The sequence below is a fragment of the Pleurodeles waltl genome, chromosome 11 (genome assembly GCF_031143425.1).
Source record: "Pleurodeles waltl isolate 20211129_DDA chromosome 11, aPleWal1.hap1.20221129, whole genome shotgun sequence".
Taxonomy (NCBI): Eukaryota; Metazoa; Chordata; class Amphibia; order Caudata; family Salamandridae; genus Pleurodeles; species Pleurodeles waltl.
Window position 1 is genome coordinate 418,129,069 of NC_090450.1, and position 20,151 is coordinate 418,149,219.

At 48.9% G+C, this 20,151-nt stretch overlaps 1 protein-coding gene across 4 annotated transcripts in view; it reads right to left on the minus strand.

Annotated features, from left to right (window-relative positions):
• DGKD (diacylglycerol kinase delta) overlaps positions 1-20,151 on the minus strand; it is a 1,336,482-nt gene that overhangs the window by 574,279 nt on the left and 742,052 nt on the right. The gene's annotated exons all lie outside the window — the stretch shown is intronic.

The window sequence follows — 20,151 nt, forward strand, 5'->3', positions numbered from 1 at the left end:
ACCTAAGTGTTTTCTTGTTTGCTGGGGTTTATAGTGGGATTTGCCCGATATTTCTTCTGGTGTGGGTGGGGGGAGGGTTGGTTTGTGCTATTTTGTTTCTCGCTTGTTAACTACACAGTTTTTCTTTTGCATGACATGCCAGCGGGACACTTCACCCCATGCACTACTTTCTTAAGCCACACGGGATGAATACACGTTTCGCTGGCACAGGGGAACTTGATCTCCAGTGTATGACAAGGACATTAGAGGCCTTAATAACTCCAGAAGAGGGAAACAGGTTCTATCATTCTTAAACAGGCATGGTGTTGAATTGTTTTTTCTCTAGCAAATTCATCTCTCCCCACGCAAAGACTGCCGCTCCAAGGGGCTCGAACCTCTTCTTTGCCTACTAAAGCTGTTACTCCCGGGGACTCTGTATTGTAATCCATGAGAGTGCTTGCTTCATGTGTCGGGACTGTCTCACTGATATGGAGGGCAGCTATCTACTTGCATCCGGAGCCCGGGCAGGCAGGTCAATAATGCTTGTCTATGTTTACTCACCTAACACCGACTCCCCAGCATTCTATCATGAGATATCCACGCTCATAACTGGATTATGTTTTATTAGACAGTGGTTTTAATATCATATGTCACACCCCCACTGGTCTACCAGCTTCTTGACTCAGCTTCTTGACACCTTCCAGCTCACCAATGTATGGCATGCTCGCAACCCACACACCAGAGATTACACATACTACTCAGCTCTGCACAATGTATGGACCAGTACTGATCATTAGTATATGTCCAGTGGAGCCCTTGGCTAGAGGGAGAGCTGCGACATATGGACCTAGCCTATAAGGTCTACACGCAACTTCCCCACCTTCATAATCGATCCAGACTCTTACGGGAGTTCCATGATGTGAAAGAGAAAGAGGTAGCATTTTTAGGCAAATACGCTAGAGTGCACCAATATGGAGAGGATTAGAGGCTAGGCCGTACCATGGCTCAGCTCCTCCAATCGTAACATACGTAACAAGCCTTGTGGCAGACAATGTCACTACTGCCAATGAATACGCAACCACGGTCCAGATGCTTTCCAAATATACAAGTTACTTACCTTCGGTAACAATATATCTGGTAGAGACATATTCTAGATGCAGATTCCTTACCTGAGAATTTTCCCCCTTGCGTCAGACTGGATCCGGAGATTTCTTCAAGCAATACCCTTGCTCGTCAGTAGGTGGCATCGGTCGACTCCGAGGGCATTGTTGGTGTCATAGTCGCCATGATGACGTCTGGAGTTGTACATAGATGCCGCCTCAGCGCAGTGACAACAGTTTCCTTTCACGACTTTTCACGCCAAAGTGCAGAGCTGCAAAGAACACTGAAATTGGTGCACCAGAACTAAGGCCCTGAATGGGAAAGCCCTGTCCTAGAAATCAGTTCGCAAGCAGGGAGGATGGGTGGGTCAGTAAGGAAACTGCAACTAGAATACGTCTATACCAAACGTATCGTTACCAAAGGTAAGTAACTTGTACATCTGGTACAGACTTCTAGTTGCAGATTCCTGACCTTAGAATAGACCTTCCTCGGAGGTGCGCTGCGAACCAAGATCAGACTAGAAAGTCCTGCAGGACCGAACGGCCAAAGTAGTCGTTCCGATGGACCTGACTGTCCATGCAGTAATCATTAGTAAATGTGTGTAAAGATGCCCACGTAGCTGCCTGCCGGATACCTAGGACAGGAACTCCGTGTGCTAATGAGGTGGAAGCAGCAGTTGCTCTAGTGGAATGAGCGAACAAGCCCTCATGGGGTTACTTCTATGCCAAAACGCAGCACATTTTGATGCAAAGAAACACCCAACAAGGGATGGTACATTTTTGCACCACCTTCCCTTTCTTCGCACCCACATATCCAACAAAGAGTTGATCGTCCACCTGGAAATCTTTAGTACTAGTATTAAGAACGTCAACGGTCTTTTTGGATCCAGACAGTGGAGTCTCTACTCCTCATGGGAAGGATATGGAGGTGCGTAAAAAGTAGGCAAGGTGATGGACTGGCCTACACCAAAAGGTGTAATAACTTTGGGAAGGAAGGAAGCCTTGGTGCGTAACACCACTTTGTCAGGGTTCACAGACACGTATAGGGGCTTTGAATAAAGAGCCTGAAGCTCACTCACTCTGTGAGCAGAAGTGATGTTATCAAGAAAGACAGCCTTGAAAGTGAGGATCCGTAAAGGGCAATTGTGCATCGGCTCAAAGGGAGTACACATCTAGTAAGTAAGGAAAAGATTGAGGTCCCACTGTGGCATGATAAAGGGAGTGGGAGGAAACAAATGGTTGAGACCCTTAAGGAATCGACTAACAATAGGAGATATAAAGTGTGCAGGCTGATCAGGCAAACTAAGAAAGACTGAAATAGCAGCTAAATCACCTTTAAGGGTGCCCAAAGCAGGGCCCTGCTGGCCTAAAGAGAGAATGAACAAAAGAACCTCAGAAAGAGGAGCAGAGAGGGGATCAACATATTTGTTGGTACATGTAGGAAGCTGGACCAGTACATACCATATCAAAATGAGATCTAGTGTGCACAGAGTCCAGAGGTTCCCCAGAGGCTTGACAGAGGCAATAATAGTTAACACTAATGCTCTATTAGCGGTAGTGTGGTCGAGCAGTTAGGCTTATCAGAGGGTAGTGTTAAGCATTTGTTGTACACACACAAGCAATAGAAGAAACCCACACTCAATGACTTGACTCCAGGCCAATAGGATTTTATATAGAAATATATATTTGTGTTACTTTATTACTAGAACCACAAGATCCAGTTCAGAAGTAATTACTGTTGCAGGTAAGTACTTAGCATAGACATCATTGTAACTTTGTTTTACTTTAGGCAAGTAAACAGTTTTTCAGAAAACAGAGAATATCTATTTTAAAAGTGGACACTGCATTTTCTGAACAGTTCCTTGGGGAAGAAAATAAAGTACAGTTTTAGAGGTAAGTACACAACTTACAGTTCTAGGCTCCGGGTTATAGGTAGTCCGCCGTTGGGGGTTCAAGTTAACCCCAAACACCCACCACCAACAAAAAAGGGCCGGCCGGGTGCAGAGGTCAAAATTGAGCAATTTTAACGTGGGCTCCCATGGAGACAGGGTACTGGGAATTCAGTCTACCAGTAAGTACCAGCGGCTCGGAGGGCAGACCAGGAGGGATTAGAAGAGCACTGGAGGGGCCACAAGTAGGCACCAAACACACAACCTCACCGTTACAGGGGCGGCCAGGTGCAGGGTGCAAACAGAAAGTCGGGCTCCCTATGCTGGTCTATGAAGGGACCCCTGGGGTCACCCAACTGCTGCAGGCGAGGTCCAGGGGGGTGTCTCGGGCACACCACCAGTCAGACAGGGAAGAGGGCCACCTGTTCATCGTTGCTGCACCGGGTGTCGGTTTCTCTGGGGGCTGTGGGTGCACTGGGTCCTTTGGCGTTGAATATCTTTGTCCAGAGCTTTCATGGTTAGGAGGGTCCTCTGGATTCCTCTGCAGGCGTCGTCATCCAGGGGTGGAGGGGTCAACCCAGGGTGAGCACTGGCTCAGAATCGCCTGGGGACCCTCTCTGGCTGGGTGGACCACCTGGACACGGGTTTTGGGCATCGGGTGCGGAGTGGTCAGGACTCACGCTTCTGGAGTGAGGTGGGAGTCCTTCAGAAGAGGTTTCTTCTTCTGTTCTTCTTTGGACAGGGACGTGGCCACGGGAGTTCTTGATCCTCTGTGATGCAGGCAGTCCTCTGGAGGTTTTTCAGAGGTCACTGGACCTGCAGGGTGCGTCACCTTTCTTGTGCAGGTTCTTTGAAGGAGGAGACAGGCCGGTAGGGCTGGGGCCAAGTCAGTTGTTGTCTCCTTACCATCTCTGCTGGGGTTTGGGCTAAGCAGTCCTTCTTCTTGTAAGGGCATCAGGAATCTGACTAGCTTGGTTCAGGGAGCCCTTAAATACAAAATTTAAGGGTGTTTTAGGGGTCAGAGGGCATTCGCCAATGGCTACTGTCCCTGAGGGTGGCATCTTCCTATCCCAATTGGTCCCTGTCCTCCAAACCAAGATGGAGGATTCTGCAGGGAGGGGATCACTTCAGCTCTGGACACCTTAGGGGTGGTCCCAGCTGAAGTGGTCACTTCTCCTTGTTTTTCTTAAGTTTCCAGCAGAACTGGAAGCCCAAAGTTGGGGCTTATCCAGGGGGGTGGTCATCTCCACTAGCTGGAGTGCCCTAGGGCACTGTAACACGAGGCCTGACCCTTTGAGGCTCACTGCCAGGTGTTACAGTTCTTGCAGGGGGAAGGTGTGTAGCACCTCCACCCAGAGCAGGCTTTGTTTCTGGGATCAGAGAGCACAAAGGCTCTTACCCACAAACGCTCTGTGTGTGCATTTTTTTTATAAATCCAACACTGGCATCAATGTGTGTAGGAAAATGGCCCTTGTTGCAGGTGCCCCCCCCTCCACACACACGTTCTGCCTGATATTGATACTGACTTGACTGAGAGTGTGCTGAGACCCTGCTAACCAGGCTCCAGCATCAGCGTTATTTCACTTAAAACGTACTATTGTTTCCACAACTGGCACACCCCTAGCACACATATAAGTCCCTTGTAAAAGGTACCAGTGGTACCTAGGGCCCTGTGACCAGGGGAGGTCCCTAGGGACTGCAGCATGTGTTGTGCCATCCTAAGGGACCCCTCATATAACATGCACACTGCCATTGCACATTGGGTGTGTTGGTGCGGAGAAAAAGGCAACGTCGACATGGCACCCCCCTCAGGGTGCCATGAACACAAAATACTGCCTGTGGCATAGGTAAGTCATCCCTCTAGCAGGCCTTAAAGCTCTAAGGCAGGGTGCACTATACTACAGGCGAGGGCATAGCTGCATAAGCAATATGCCCCTACAGTGTCTAAGTCCATTCTTAGACATTTTAAGTACAGTGTGGTCATATTAAGTATATGGTCTAGGAGCTTGTCAAGACGAACTCCACAGTTTCATAATGGCTAAACTGAATACTGGGAAGTTTGGTATCAAACTTCTCGGAATAATAAACCCACACTGATGCCAGTGTTGTATTTATTCAAAAATGCACACAGAGGGCATCTTAGAGATACCCTCTGTATTTTACCCAATCCTTCAGTGCAGGTCTGACTGGTCTGTTCCAGCCTGCCACTGAGAGACGAGTTTCTGACACCCTGGGGTGAGAGCCTTTGTGCTCTCTGGCGCCAGAAACAAAGCCTGCACTGGGTGGAGGTGCTTCACACCTCCCCCTGCAGGAACTGCGAGCCTCAAACGCTCAGGCTTCGTGTTACAATGCCACAGGGCACTCCAGCTAGTGGATATGCCCAGCCCTCGGTCAAAGCCCCACTTTTGGCGGCAAGTCCAGAGGGATAATTACGTAAAACAAGGAGGAGCCACCACCTCAGCCAGGACCACCCCTAAGGGGTCCAGAGCTGAAGTGAAACCCTCCTTGCAGAATCCTCCATCTTGGTTTGGAGGACAGGGACCAACAGGAATAGGGATGTGCCCCCCTCCCCAAAGTGAATGGGCACTAGTAGGGTGTAGCCACTCTTAAGGACAGTAGCCATTGGCTACTGCCCTCTGACCCTAAAAATGCCCTAAATCTTGTATTTAAGGGCTCCCTGAACCCAGAGAGTCAGATTCCTGATGACCTCACAAGAAGAAGGACTGCTTAGGTGAAACCCCAGCAGAGAAGGAAAGAGGATAACAACTGACTTGGCCCCAGCCCTACCGGCCTGTCTCCTGCTTCAAAAAAGCTGCAGAAGAAAAGCAACGCGTCCTGCAGGTCCAGCGACCTCTGAAACCCCTCCAGAGGACTGCCTGCATCATAGAGGATCAAGAACTCCCGTGGACAGCGGCCCTGTCCAAAGAGGAACAGAAGAAGAACCCTTTTCTGAAGGACTCCCACCTCACCCCAGAAGCGCGCGTCCTAACCATTCCGCATTCGACGCCCATGGCCCGAGTCCAGGTGGCCCAACCGACCAGAGAGGACCCCCAGACGACAGCGATCAAGTGCCCACTCTGAGTTGACCTCTCCACCCCTCCATGACGACGCCTGCAGAAGGAATCCAGAGGACCCCCTGACCGCGACTGTCCTGGATGAAGTTACCGACGCCAAAGGACCCACTGCACCCGCAGCCCTTGGAGGAATCGACGCCCAGTGCAGTGACAATCAACAGCCGGCCCTCTTCCCTGAACAACCAGTGGTGTGCCCGAGACACCACCTGGGACCTCGCCTGCAGCCTCTAAGTGACCGCTGGGGTCCCCTCAGAGAGTTTCATTGGAAACTTGATGCCCTGTTTGCACCCTGCATCTGTCCGCCCCAGTGCCGCTGAGGGTGTGGGACTCGTGCCTACTTGGGGCCCCTCCAGTGCTCCTCTAATCCCCCCTGGTCTGCCCTCCGAGCCACGGGCACTTACCTGCTGGTAGACGAATTCCACAGGAGTCCACGTTAAAACTGCTCAACTTTGACCTCTGCACCCAGCTGGCTCGTGTTGCTGGTGGTGGGGGTTTGGGGTTGACTTGAACTCCCAATGATGGACTACCTAGAATCCAGAGACTGGAACTGTAAGTTGTGTACTTACCTCTAAAACTGTACTTTATTTACTTCCCCCACAGGAACTGTTCTGAAAAATGCACTGTGTCTCTTTTTGAAATAGATATTCTCAGTTAACTTAAACTGCTTTCTTTGCTAAAGTGAAACAAAGTTACATTGATATCTCTGTTGAGGACATACCTGCAACAGTAATTATTTCTGAACTTCTTCTTGTGTTTCTAGTAATACAGTAACAAAATAATATTTTTCTATTGAAAAACCAATTGGTCTGGAGTTAAGTCATTGAGGGTGTGTTTCTCTTATTGTCTGTGTGTGGTACAACAAATGCTTAACACTACCCTCTGATGAGCCTAACTACTCGACCACACTACCACAAATTGAGCATTAGTATTACCTAGTATTGCCTCTGTCAAGCCTCTTGGGGAACACCTGGACTCTGTGCACACTCTATGTCATTTTAATATAGTATATACAGAGCCAGCTTCCTACATTAGTGGATCAGCAGTGGGGTCTACAACTTTGCATTTGATGGACTACTCAGCCAATAGCTGATCACATGACTACATTCCAAAATTGCCTTTGGAAACTGATTTTTGAATGTGACTATTTTTTTCAACATTTTAAAAGTCCTGCTAGGGCCTTGGTTAAGTAACCTTACCATTTTTTTTTAGATTTAAAAGTTGTTGTAAGTTAGGGATTATTAACTAGAAGTAGGTGTAGTTCCTAAAAGTAATTCCTAACTTTAGAAACAAAATGAATAGCTCAGAGGACATGGTGATGGAACTCAACCTCACCCCTTACCTCCATCTTGGGGTGAGAGTGTTAAGGAGTCTCTGAAGCCTCAGAAAAATCAAAACAGGCTCCAACCCTACCAAGATCAAGCTCCAGGAGCTCTTGGCAGAGTATGCAAGTGACCACCCTACTGAGGAGGAAGAACTCCCCTCAGATGGGAAATAAGTTAGGGATCAGGAGGTAGAACTCCCCCTCCTAACCTAACTAGGGAGAACAGAGTTCCAAGATCCCTGTCTCCAAAGATAGTACTCACAGGATCTGGATCTTCCACAGGGGAGTCCAGCCCCTATGAGAACATTGAGGGCAGCCTCAATGAAGAGGACATCCTTTTAGCAAGGATGGCCAAAAGATAAGCTTTGGAGAAACAGCTCCTGGCTATAGAAAGGGAGAGAAAGGTAATGGGTTTAGAACCTATAAATGTTGGCAGCAACATAATAACTAGGGACAGAGAGTATTCTGACACCCCTAAAAGCCCTAAAGGGATCGTCCCCAAATATAAGGATGGTGATGACATCACCAAGTGGTTCATAGCCTTTGAGAGGGCCTGTGGAACCTGAAGATTAAAGAGGTCTCATTGGGGGGGGCTCTACTTTGGGAGCTGTTTACTGGTAAGTGTAGGGATAGGCTCCTCACACTCACAGGTGCAGATGCTGAATCCTATGACCTCATGAAGGCTACCCTGATTGAGGGCTTTGGAATCACCAATGAGGAGTATAGAATTAGGTTCAGGGGGGCTCACAACACCTCAAGCCAGTCCTGGGTTGATTTTGTAAGCTACTCAGTGAAAACTCTGGATGGTTGGGTAACTGGAAATGAAGTGCTTGACTATGATGGGGTTTATAATTTGTTTATGAAAGAACACATCTTAAGTAACTGCTTCAATGAAAAGTTGCATCAATATCTGGTAGACCTAGGTCCGATTTCTCCCCAAGAATTGGGAAAAAAGGCAGACCACTCGGTCAAGACTCGGGTCACCAAGACTTCCACTGGGGGGGTGACCAAAAGAAAGGGGTTACAAAGCCTTCCCAGGAGAAAGTGGGTGACACTTTTAGAAGTGAAGAAAAAGAGTCCTCTGTAGTCCCCCAAAAACCTGTCCAGGTGGGTGGGCCCCAAAGCACATCCCAAAACAAAAGTGGGTACCAGGGTAAAAACTGGGATGCCACTAAGGCATGGTGCCACAACTGTAGACTTACAGGGCACCACACCAAGGACATTTCTTGTCCCAAAAACAAACCCCCTAACAAAACCTCAGGGGTGACCAGTGTAGCCATTGGGGATGACTCCTCAGATGAGGAGGTCCTCATAGCCTTCAAATGGAAAATGGGCCCAACAGGTGAGTTGGAGATTTCAGAGGAAAGTAGACACTTCCACCACCTACTGGTGAATGGAATCCCAGACACTGCCCTGAGAGACACTTGTGCCAGTCACACTATTGTGCATGACAGGCTGGTGCTCTCAAACCAGTACATCCCAGGTGAGACTGCCAGAGTAAAGGTTAGCCAAGAAAAGGTCACTAATAGGCCTGTGTCTTTAGTGCCCCTAGAAGTGGGTGGGACTTTTATTTGGAGGAGGGTGGTAGTCAGTACAGACCTCCCCCTTGATTGTCTCCTTGGAAATGCCAAAGGACCCACTGCACCTGCAGCCCAAAGGCCTTGGATAAATTGACACCTGGTGCAGCAACAATCAGCAGGGGGCCCTTTTCCCTGTCCGATCGGTGGTGTGCCCGAGACATACCACTGGACCTTGCCTGTAGCGCCAGAGTGATCCCCGGGGTTCCCTCATAGAGTTTCACTGGAAGCCAGACACCCTGTTTGCACCCTGTACCCGGCCACCCCAGTGCCACTGAGGGTGTTGGATTGGTGACTACTCGAGGCCCCTCCAGTGCTCCAGTAATCCCCCCTGTTCTGTCCTCTAAGCCGCGGGTACTTACCTGCTGGTAGTCCGAATTCCGAGTACCCTGTCTCCATAGGAGCCCACGTTAAAATTACTCAACTTTGATCTCTGCACCTGGCCGGCCCGTGTTTCTGGTGGTTGGTGATTGGACTTAGACATTGTAGGGGCATATTGCTCATTCAGCTATGCCCTCACTTGTGGTCTGCTAGAGGGGTGACTTACCTATGCCACGGGCAGTATTTTGTGGGCAAGGCATCTTAAGGAGTATTTCATGTCGACTTTGCATTTTTCTCCCCACAATCTGCACTGGCAGTGTGCATGTTAGGTGAGGGGTCCCTTAGGGCGGCACAACACATGTTGCAGCCATTAGGGACCTTCACTGGCCACAGGGCTCTTTGTACCATGGGTACCTTTTACAAGGGACTTAACTGTATGCCAGAGGTGTGCCAATTGTGGAAACAGTGGTACATTTTTAGGGAAAGAACACTGGTGCTGGGGCCTGGTTAGCAGGATCCCAGCACACTCTCAGTCAAGTCAGCATCAATATCAGACAAAAAGTGGGGGGTAACTGCAACAAGTGCCAGTTTCCTACAGTACACCATGCCACAAACTTATGCCGACAAGTGTATACCATTTTGGGGGAGGGACACCTGGCTACCAAGATAATATCACAGACTTCGGGTGGAAGGTCAAAAGCCGTCAGCTGCCGCCACTCAATCTCCACGCACGAAGGTGGAGATTGGACAGGTTCGGGTGGAAAACCATCCCCCTGCTGCTGCGACAGAAGATCCTCCCCAAGAGGCAGTCTGAGTGGAGAATCAGTGGCCATGCTCAATAGCTCTGGATATCATACTTTCTGTGCCCATCCATAGCCACCAAGATGACTTGAGCCCGGTCGTTCCTGATCTTCTTGAGAACGCTGGGCAGAAGCGGTATAGGTAGAAAGGAGTCCAGAGTTCCACTTCAGACGAAAAGCATCTCCAAGCAAGTGCCGCCCTCAAAACTCCAAAGCGCAAAACAGCTGACATTGCGTGTTCTCTACGGAGGCAAACAGATCTAACCAAGGCTCTCCCCACTGCTGAAAGAGACCTTGCGCCACGTCCGGATGGAGATGCCATTCATGATCGGCTATGCATTGGCAGCTGACTTCATCTGCTCGGGCATTCAGAGAGCCTGCCAGATGTTGAACCACCAGGGTAATGTCCTGATGTGCCAGCCATGTTCAGAGGCGCACTGCCTCCTGACAAAGGATTCAGGACCCTACACCACCCTGTTTGTTGCAGTACCACATGACGGTAGTGTTATCTGTGAACACTTGCACTACTTTCCCTTTGAGAGAGGGAAGAAATACTTTCAACGCAAGCCTGATCGCCCAGAGCTCCAGAAGATTGATATGGAGCCCAACTCCGCCAGAGACCAGAGGCCTCTTATCTCTGCCTCTCCCATGTGGCCGCCTCATCTCAGAAGTGACACCTCTGCCACTATGGATAGATCTATTTGGGGAAGGGAGAGAGATCTGCCGTTGACCCAATGTGGATTCAAGAACCACCACTGCAGGTCTTTCAGAGTTCCCTCCGAGATATGGACTATGTGGGAGAGATTTCCCTGTTGCTTCGCCCACTGGAATATCAAGTCCCTCATCAAAGCCTGCATATGCCATTTGGCATGTGTCACTAGAAGGATGCAGGAGGCCATGAGGCCCAGCATACTCAGAGTCAGTCTCACCGAAACCCAAGACAGAGGCATAAATATCGGATCATAACCTGAATATTCTGGACTCGCTTTTTGGGAGGATAGGCCAAAAGCTGCATTGTGTCCAGAACAGCTCTGATAAAAGGGAGCGTCTGAGATGGAGTCAGGTGTGACTTCAGCACGTTTATAGTGAACCCCAGCGTGTGCAAGAGGTTCACTGTAGTCTGAAGTTGGGAGACGACTTTGTGGAGCGAGTCCGCCTTTAACAGCCAGTCGTCGAGGTAGGGGAAGATTGAAACCCCCAATCTGTGCAGCTGCAACCACTGCCATCACTTTTGTGAACACCCGAAGGGCGCTGGTAAGGCCGAAGGGGAGCATGGCAAAATTGAAAGTGCTTGGGACCTACCACGAATCGCAAGTAATGTCTCTGGGCAGGCAGGATGGGAATTTGGAAATAAGCGTCCTGCAAGTCCAATGCTACCATCCAGTATTCTGGGTTCAAGGCAGACAGGACCTGAGCCAGGGTGAGCATTTTGAATTTCTCCTTCTTGAGAAAGGGACGGAGGTCCCGAAGGTCTAGGATAGGACGTAAGCCTTTGTTTTTTTTTTAGGCACCTGAAAGTAGCGAGAATAAAAACCAGGACCTACTACTGGTGCAGGGACCCTCTCTATGGCTCCCTTGGCCAAAAGAGCCGCAACCTCCTGGCAGAGAGGTGCCAAATGATCCTCTGGAATATGGTTGACTGATGGAGGCATGGCTGGTGGGGCAGATTTGAAGGGGAGGGAGTAGCCCCTTCGAACGATCTGCAAAACCCACCTGTCCGTAGTGATGGATTCCCAGTAGGGCAGGTGATGTCAAATCCTGGCGCCAACTGGACCAGAGTGAGGGGACGGTCTAGGAGGGTTTTGAGGCTGCAGCAGAGGCAGGGGTGGACTGGGCAGACCTCTAGTTCCCCGTCACACGACCATGTGAGATTCTGCATCCCCGGCCATGCAGCGGCTGATCAGCATGGGGGGCAGAGTGCATAAGACAGGGACGCAACAGCATGCCACGAAAGGGCCGAAAGGCGGACTGTGGGGACGAAGGGCAGTGGAAAGGTCGAGGTGCCTGGCCACGGCTCAGGAGTCCTTGAACCTCTCCAAAGCCGAATCTGCCTCGTCTCCAAAGAGACGGGAGCCATCAAAGGGCATGTCCTTAAGTGTCTGTTGGACATCCCCTGAGAAACCAGATGTACGTAACCAGGCATGGCACCTCAAGGCCACCTTCGTCGCAACCGATCTACCTAGAGAATCAGTCGTGTCCAACCCACATATGATTGTGAACTTTGCAGCGCCTCTCCCATCAGTGACAGCTTGGGAGACAACAGCACAGGCCTCCTCCGGTATCTGTGGCAGAACTTGCGCGGCCGTATCCCACAGAGAGTGGGTATAGCGGCCCAAAAGGCACACAGTGTTCACTGACTGCAACGCGAGACTGGAGGAAGAAAACATCTTATTTCCACATTGTTCCAGCCTTTTTGATTCCCTACCCAGTGGTGCGGAAGGGAATGCGCCTGAGGATGAGGATGCCTGGATGACAAGGCTCTCAGGCATGGGTGTTGGGACAGGATTTTAGGCTCGTTCTGGGCAGGCCGATGGCAGCGTGAGATAGTCCTGTTCACAGGAGTCCCTGCGTTGGGTCTGGACCAAGTACCCAAAAGGACATCCGTGAACGCTTCACTGAATAGAAGAAGAGACTCAGATGTGGAAGCCACTGGTTGAAGCACCTCTGTTAGGAGATTAGACCTGACCTGAACAGTAGGCAGCTCAAGGCCGAGGACCTGAGCCGCCCTACTGACCACCATAGAGTATGTTGCTCCCTCTACCGTAGCCATGTTAGGAGTGGACACCATGCAATGTCTAGGTAACCAGACCACTGGCCTCGCCCAACTCCTGTGCCCAGTCCAAGTTAGGGTCGTCCTGGTATTCATAAGGGTCTGGGGACTCCTCAAATTCATTCCCAAATTTGTACCCATAAGAAAAAGGGTCAGAATTCAACCTGGGATGAATAGGCCCCATGGAAGAAGAAGATGGGTATTGCAGGAGCTTTAGATGTCTCCTAGTTCAGCCTAAGCTGCTCTGCTATAGCTACCTCTATCAGCCTAAGCTGCTAGAACACTACTTAGTTTCACGAATAAGAGATAACTGGACCTGGTGTAAGTACCCAAGGTACCCACTACAAACCAGGCCAGCCTCCTACACTGGTGGTGCAGCGGGGGGATAAGTACTTGCAATTGCTTTCCCACTTTGTTACTAGTGCTTTTCACAAGAAAAGCTTACTCCAATACTTAGAGCTATACATAATCTATGCCTAGAAGAAATTTCTAACTTTCTAAAAAGTTCTTTAAACTGTGCAAAAGTCTTACAAAGTTTCTGAAAAGTTTTTCTACTTTTCTCTAAAAAGTTAGATCTGTTAGTCAACTAACTTTTTACTCACTTTCCTAAACTCTTTTTCTTTCAATATGTCTTCTGTAGAAGCTGCCGCTAGAGTTGTGAAAACAACCTATGAGAATTTTAACTTTAAAAGTTTGAGGGGTCTCTGTACTGAAAGAAGTTTAGGGATTGGGAAGAACTCCAATAAGGAATTCCTTTTAAGTATTCTCCTGAAAGACGAGCAGGGACTTAGCACTGGTCAGGAACAGCCAATTGGGGGAGTGGAGGAAGATTCTGACCAAGCATGCTCAGAGGAGCATTCTGATAATCCTGGGGAGGGTCCTTCCACGATTCTTTCTATTAACAAACCCCCTACTGTAACTGGGAATGGGAAGGGTTCAGACACTAAAGGGCTCCCTTCACACCTAGAGGCCAGGTCACTAGGGTGGCTAAAGTTATGGAAAGATCAGCCTCTGCAAATTCCAATGTTACTTCTGTTTCAGAGGTATCCCACAATTCTAACCCTGAGGACCATCCCTAGACAGGGAACTCAGAAAGCTGAGGTTAGAGGAGGCCAGACTGAGGCTACAGCAGCATCAGTTGGCCTTAGACAGGGAATCCCTGGCAGTGGAAAAGGAAAGGCAGGGGTTGGGGTTAGTCCCCCGTGGTGGCAGCAGCAGTTTCAGGAGTTCTAATGTTAAAGAACCCTCATTTGATTCAAGAAATCAACATAAAGTTGTCCCTCCTTACAAGGATGGAGAGGACATATACAAGTGGTTTGCTGCACTTAAGAGGGCCTGTAAAGTTCAGGGTGTTCCTCAAGTTCAGTGGGCTGCTATCCTGTGGCTATCTTTCTCTGGCAAGGAGAGGGACAGATTCCTTATTGCCATAGAAGATGATGCAGATAACCACCATATTCTCAAAAGTGCACTCGTAGATGGTCTGGGCTTAACCACTGAACAATACAGGATAAAGTTCAGACAGACCAGAAAGGAGTCATCACAGGATTGGACAGACTTTGTACCCTGTTCAGTGAAGGCCCTAGAAGGTTGGTTAAATGACAGTAAGGTGACTGACTATGAAAGCCTATATAACTTGATTCTAAGAGAGCATATATTGAATAATTGTGTGTCTGATTTGTTGCATCAGTATCTTGTAGACTCAGATCTGACCTCTCCACAGGAATTGGGGAAGAAGGCAGACAAATAGTTCAGAACAAGAGTGAACAGAAAAGTTCATACAGGGGTGACAAAGACAGCAAGAAGAAGGATGGGAAGTCTCATGACAAGGGTGGGGACAAAGATAAAAAATCTTCTGAGTCTTCAAGAGGCCCACAAAAATCCTCTGGGGGTGGTGGGTCCAAATCCTCTTTTCACAATTAGAAAAAGCCATGGCGTTATCTCTGTAAAGCCAAATGTCACTGGACAAGTGATCCCACTTGTCCAAAAAGAAACACCAAACTTCCCACCACAACAACCCCCACTGCTTCCACTAGTGCCCCTAGTAATAGCAGTGGTGGCGGGAAGAGCATTACTAATAGCCAGTCAAAGGGTGTAGCTGGACTCATCATTGGTAATGTAGTGGGCGGTTCGTCTAGTTAGGGAGACCACTGGGGCTGTTTTAGTCTCTGATGGTGGCATTGACCTTGCCACCTTAGTTGCTTGTCCCCTTAATATGGATAAGTATGAGGAACTACCCCTAATAAATGGTGTTCAGGCTGAGGCCTACAGGGACACAGGTGCCAGTGTCACTATGGTGATGGAGAAACTGGTTGCCCCTGAGCAGCACTTACTTGGTCACCAGTACCAAGTGACAGACGCTCATAACAACACTGTTAGCCACCCCATGGCTGTTGTGAATCTCAACTGGGGGGGGGGTATTACTGGTCCAAAGAAAGTTGTGGTAGCCACTGACTTACCTGTACAATGTCAGCTAGGAAATGATTTAGAGACTTCAGCTTGAGCGAGTTGGAGGCCCATGCAGCAATGCTGGGCATTCCTGGGCATATCTTTGCTCTTACTAGGGCTCTGGCCAAGAACCAAAGAGGACAGGGAAACTTGGATCCTTGAACAATGTACCAAGTGCTCCCAAAAACTAGGGGTAGAAAGGGCAAACGCTTGTCCGCTATCCCTCCCTCTCCAGATGATTCCCCTTTTGAAGAGGAGTCTTCTCCCTGTGCAGACCCTACACCAGAGGAGCTTGAAGTTGATACTGCTGAGCTTTTGGGTGCAGGGGGGCCTGCCAGGGAGGAACTGAGTGTGGCACAATAGACCTGTCCCACACTAGAGGGTCTTGGACAGCAAGCTATCAAACAGCAGAATGGGGTTGTCAATGACAGCCACAGGGTTTACTGGGAGAATAATCTCCTCTATACTGAGGAAAGGGGCCCTAAACCTGGTGCCACCAGGAGACTAGTCACCTCCCCCCTCCAGTATAGGGAATTCCTCCTAACTCTAGTTCATGACATTCCCTTGGAGGAGCATTTAGGCCAGAGTAAAACATGGGACAGACTTGTTCCACATTTTCACTGGCCCCATAAATCAGAAGACACAAAGGAGTTTTGTCGCTCCTATGTCACCTGCCAAGCCAGTGGCAAGACTGGTGGCACCCCAAAGGTCCCCTTAATCCCACTGCCAGTGGTTGGGGTGCCCTTTGAAAGGGTAGGGGTTGATATTGTTGGACCCCTTGACCCTCTAACAGCTTCTGGCAAAGATCTATCATTGTGGTAGTGGACCATGCCACAAGGTATCCAGAAGCTATCCCCTTAAGGACCACTACAGCACCTGCAGTGGCAAAACCCCTCCTGAGAATCTTTTCCAGGGTGGGTTTCCCTAAGGAAGATGTATCAGACGGAGGTAGTAACTTCATGCCTGCATACCTCAAGGCAATGGGGAAGGAGAGTGGTGTTACCTACAAGCTCACCACCCCTTATCATCCACAAACAAATGGATTGGTTGAGAGGTTTAATAAAACTCTCAAAGGCATGATCATGGTATTCTCTGAGAAACGCAGAAGGAGATGGGATGTCCTCTTGCCATGCCTTCTTTTCGCCTACAGGGAGGTACCCCAAAAAGAAGTGGGCTACAGCCCCTTTGAACTCCTATTTGGTCACCCTGTTAAGGGTCCCCTTGCTCTTGTTAAGGAAGGTTGGGAACAACCTTTAAAACATCCAAAGCAAGACATTGTGGACTATGTACTTGGCCTAAGGTCTAGAATGGCTGAGTACATGAAAAAGGCCACTAAAAACCTTCAGGCTAGCCAAGAGCTCCAAAAGCAATGGCATGACCAGAAGGCTGTCCTGACAAAGTACCAACCAGTAGAGAAGGTGTGGGTATTGGAGCCTGTGGTCCCAAGAGCACTCCAGGACAAATGGAGTGGACCCCATCTCATTGTGGAAAAGAAAGGTGAGGTCACCTATCTGGTGGACCTGGGCACTGCCAGAAGCCCCATCAAGTGCTTCATGTCAATCACCTTAAGCCTTGTTATGACCGGGCTGACTTAACCCTGCTCATGGCCACAGAAAAGGGGCAGGAGGAAGAGAGTGACCCTCTTCCTGACCTCTTATCCAACACTAAAGCTGATGGCTTAGTGGAAGGAGTGGTTCTTGCAGACTGCCTCACTGCTGAGCAGAGGGAGGGCTGCAAAAATCTCCTAGGACAGTTTTCTGACCTCTTCTCTCTCATACCTGGTACAACTACCTGGTGTGAACATACAATTGACACTGGAGACAGTTTACATGTCACAAGTACAACTTACAGGCAGCCTGACCATGTCAGAGATTGCTTTAAAACAGAGGTTCAGAAAATTTTGGATCTAGGAGTTATTAAGCTTCTGATAGCCCCTGGGCCAGACCAGTGGTGCTTGTGCCCGAACCACATAGCAAAGAAGGAAAGAGAGAAATGTGGTTTTGTGTGGGCTATAGGGGTCTTAATACAGTAACCAAAACTGATGCTCACCCTATACCCAGGGCAGATGAGCTATAGATACACTGGCATCTGCCAAGTATCTAAGCACCTTTGATTTGACTGCAGGGTATTGGCAGATCAAATTGTCAGAGGATGCTAAAGCAAAAACTGCATTTTCTACCATAGGAGGGCTTTACCAATTCACTGTTATGCCCTTTGGGAGGGCTTTACCAATTCACTGTTATGCCCTTTGGTTTGAAAAATGCACCTGTGACTTTTCAGAGGTTGGTGAATACAGTCCCTCGAGGTTTGGAAGCTTTCAGTGCAGCATACTTAGATGATATTGCTGTATTTCGCTCCACCTGGGATGACCACCTGGCCCACCTCTGGAAAGTTTTGGAGACCCTGCAAAAGGCAGGCCTAACTATCAAGGCTTCAAAGCGCTAGATAGGGCAAGAGAGAGTGGTTTATCTGGGCCACCTGGTAGGTGGGGAACAGATTGAACCACTACAGTGGAAGATTCAGACCATTATGTATTGGGCTCCCCCCACTACACAGACCCAGGTCAGAGCCTTCTTAGGCCTCACTGGGTATTACAGGAGGTTCATTAAGACCTATGGCTCCATTGTTGCCCCGCTTAATGACCTCACCAGAAAGAAGATGCCTAAAAATGTATTGTGGACAGCTAGCTGTCAGATAGCCTTTGAGGAGCTTAAGCAGGCAATGTGCTCTGCACCTGTCTTGAAGAGCCCAAACTACTCCAAAAAATTAATTGTTCAAACAGATGCTTCTGAATTAGGGGTAGGGGCTGTACTATCACAACTTAACTCAAAGGGACAGGATCAACCTGTTTATTTATCAGCAGGAGGCTGACCGTTAGAGAAAAGTGTTGGTCTACAATAGAGGGGGAGGCCTTTGCTGTGGTCTGGGCCTTGAAGAAGCTGAGACCTTACTTGTTTGGGACTCACTTCATTGTTCAAACAGACCACAGACCTCTATTTTGGCTTACACAAATGAAAGGTAAAACCCTAAATTGTTCAGGTGGTCCACTTCCCTACAGGGTATTGACTTTACAGTGGAACACAGACCTGGGAGTACCCACTCCAATGCAGATGGACTCTCCAGATATTTCCACTTAGACAATGAAGAGTCATCTGGGTAAGGTTAGCCTTATTGTCCCACTTTAGGGAGGGGTGGGGGTGTGTGTAGGAGAGTACCATCTTTCTTGGCATGTTACCCCTATTTTTACCTGTATGTCAGTATGTTTTTGCCGGTCTCACTGGGATCCTACTGTTCAGGACCCCAGTACTCATAGTTTGTGGCCTAATATGTGTGTTGTGTATAGTGCTTAACCATATCACTGAGGCTCTGCAAATCAGAACCTCAGTGCTTATGCTCTCTCTGCTTTGAAATTTGTCACTATAGGCTAGTGATTTAATTTACCAATTTCAGTTGCCACACTGGACCCCCCCCCCCTTTATAAGTCCCTAATATATGGTACCTAGTTACCCAGGGCATTGGGGTTACAGGAGATCCTTATGGGCTGCAGCATTTCTTTTGCCACCCATAAGACGCTCAGACAAACCCTTTCACAGGACTGCCACTGCAGCCTCCGTGAAATAGTGCACACATTATTTCACAGCCATCTTCACTGCACTTAAGTAACTTATAAGTCAACTATATATCTAACCTTAATTTAATGAAGGATAGGTGCAAAGTTACTAAGTGTGAGGGCACCCTTGTACTAGCAAAGGTGCCCCACATAGTGCAGGGCCAATTCCGCGGACTTTGTGAGTGTGGGGACACCATTACACATGTGCACTACATATAGGTCAATATCTATATGTAGCTTCATAATGGTAACTCCGAATATGGCCAGAAAGGTGGCTAAGATCATGGAATTGTCCCCCCCATTCCAAATCTGGTAGTGGGAAGCAAATTCCATGCATCCTGGGGGCTCCACCATGGAGCCCCAGTACTGCCAAACCAGCTCTCTGAGGCTTCCAATGGAGTAGAAGACCAGATACCTCTTATCTCTGCCTCTCCCATGTGGCCACCCCAGCCAAGGAGTGACGCATCTGTCACCACTACCAGATCTGGTTGGGGAAGGAAAAGGGATCTGCCTCTGAGCAAATCACGCTTCAAAAGCCACCACTGCAGATCTTGCGCAGTTCCCTCCGCTATCTGGACCATGTCAGAAAGATTCCCTTGATGTTGTGCCCACTGGAACTTCAGGTCCCACTGCAGAGCCCACAAATGCTGTCTGGCATGTGCACCAGCAGGCTGCAGGAGGCCACGAGGACCAGCAGCCTCAGTCATTCTCACTGAAAATGAGGACAGAGGCCAAAACATCAATATCATAGCCTGAATATCCAGGACTCTCCAATCAGGAGGACAAGCCAGAAACTGCACTATGTCCATAACAGCTCTGATGAAAGTGAGCGGTTGAGAGGAAGTCAGGTGTGACTTTGCCATGTTGATAGTAAACCCCAGTGAGTACAGAAAGTTTGCAGTAGTCTGGAGGTGTGAGACAATAGCCTGGGGCAATTTCGCCTTTTGCCAGTTGTCGAGATAGGGGAAGGCTGAAACCCCTGATCTCAGCAGGTGAGCTGCCTCCACTGCCATCACCTTAGTAAACACCAAAGAGGAGCTGGTAAGGCCAAAGTGGAGCAAAGTGAACTTAAAGTGCTTGTGTCTAAACGTGAACCACAAGTAACGTCTGTGGGCAAGCAGGATGGGGATATGAAAGTAAGTGTTCTGCAAGTCCAACTCTACCATCCGGACTTCTGGGTTCAGGGCAGACAATTCCTAAGCCAACGTGCGCATCTTAAACTTCTTCTTGAGGAAAAGAATGAGAGACCGAAGGTCTTGTGCAGG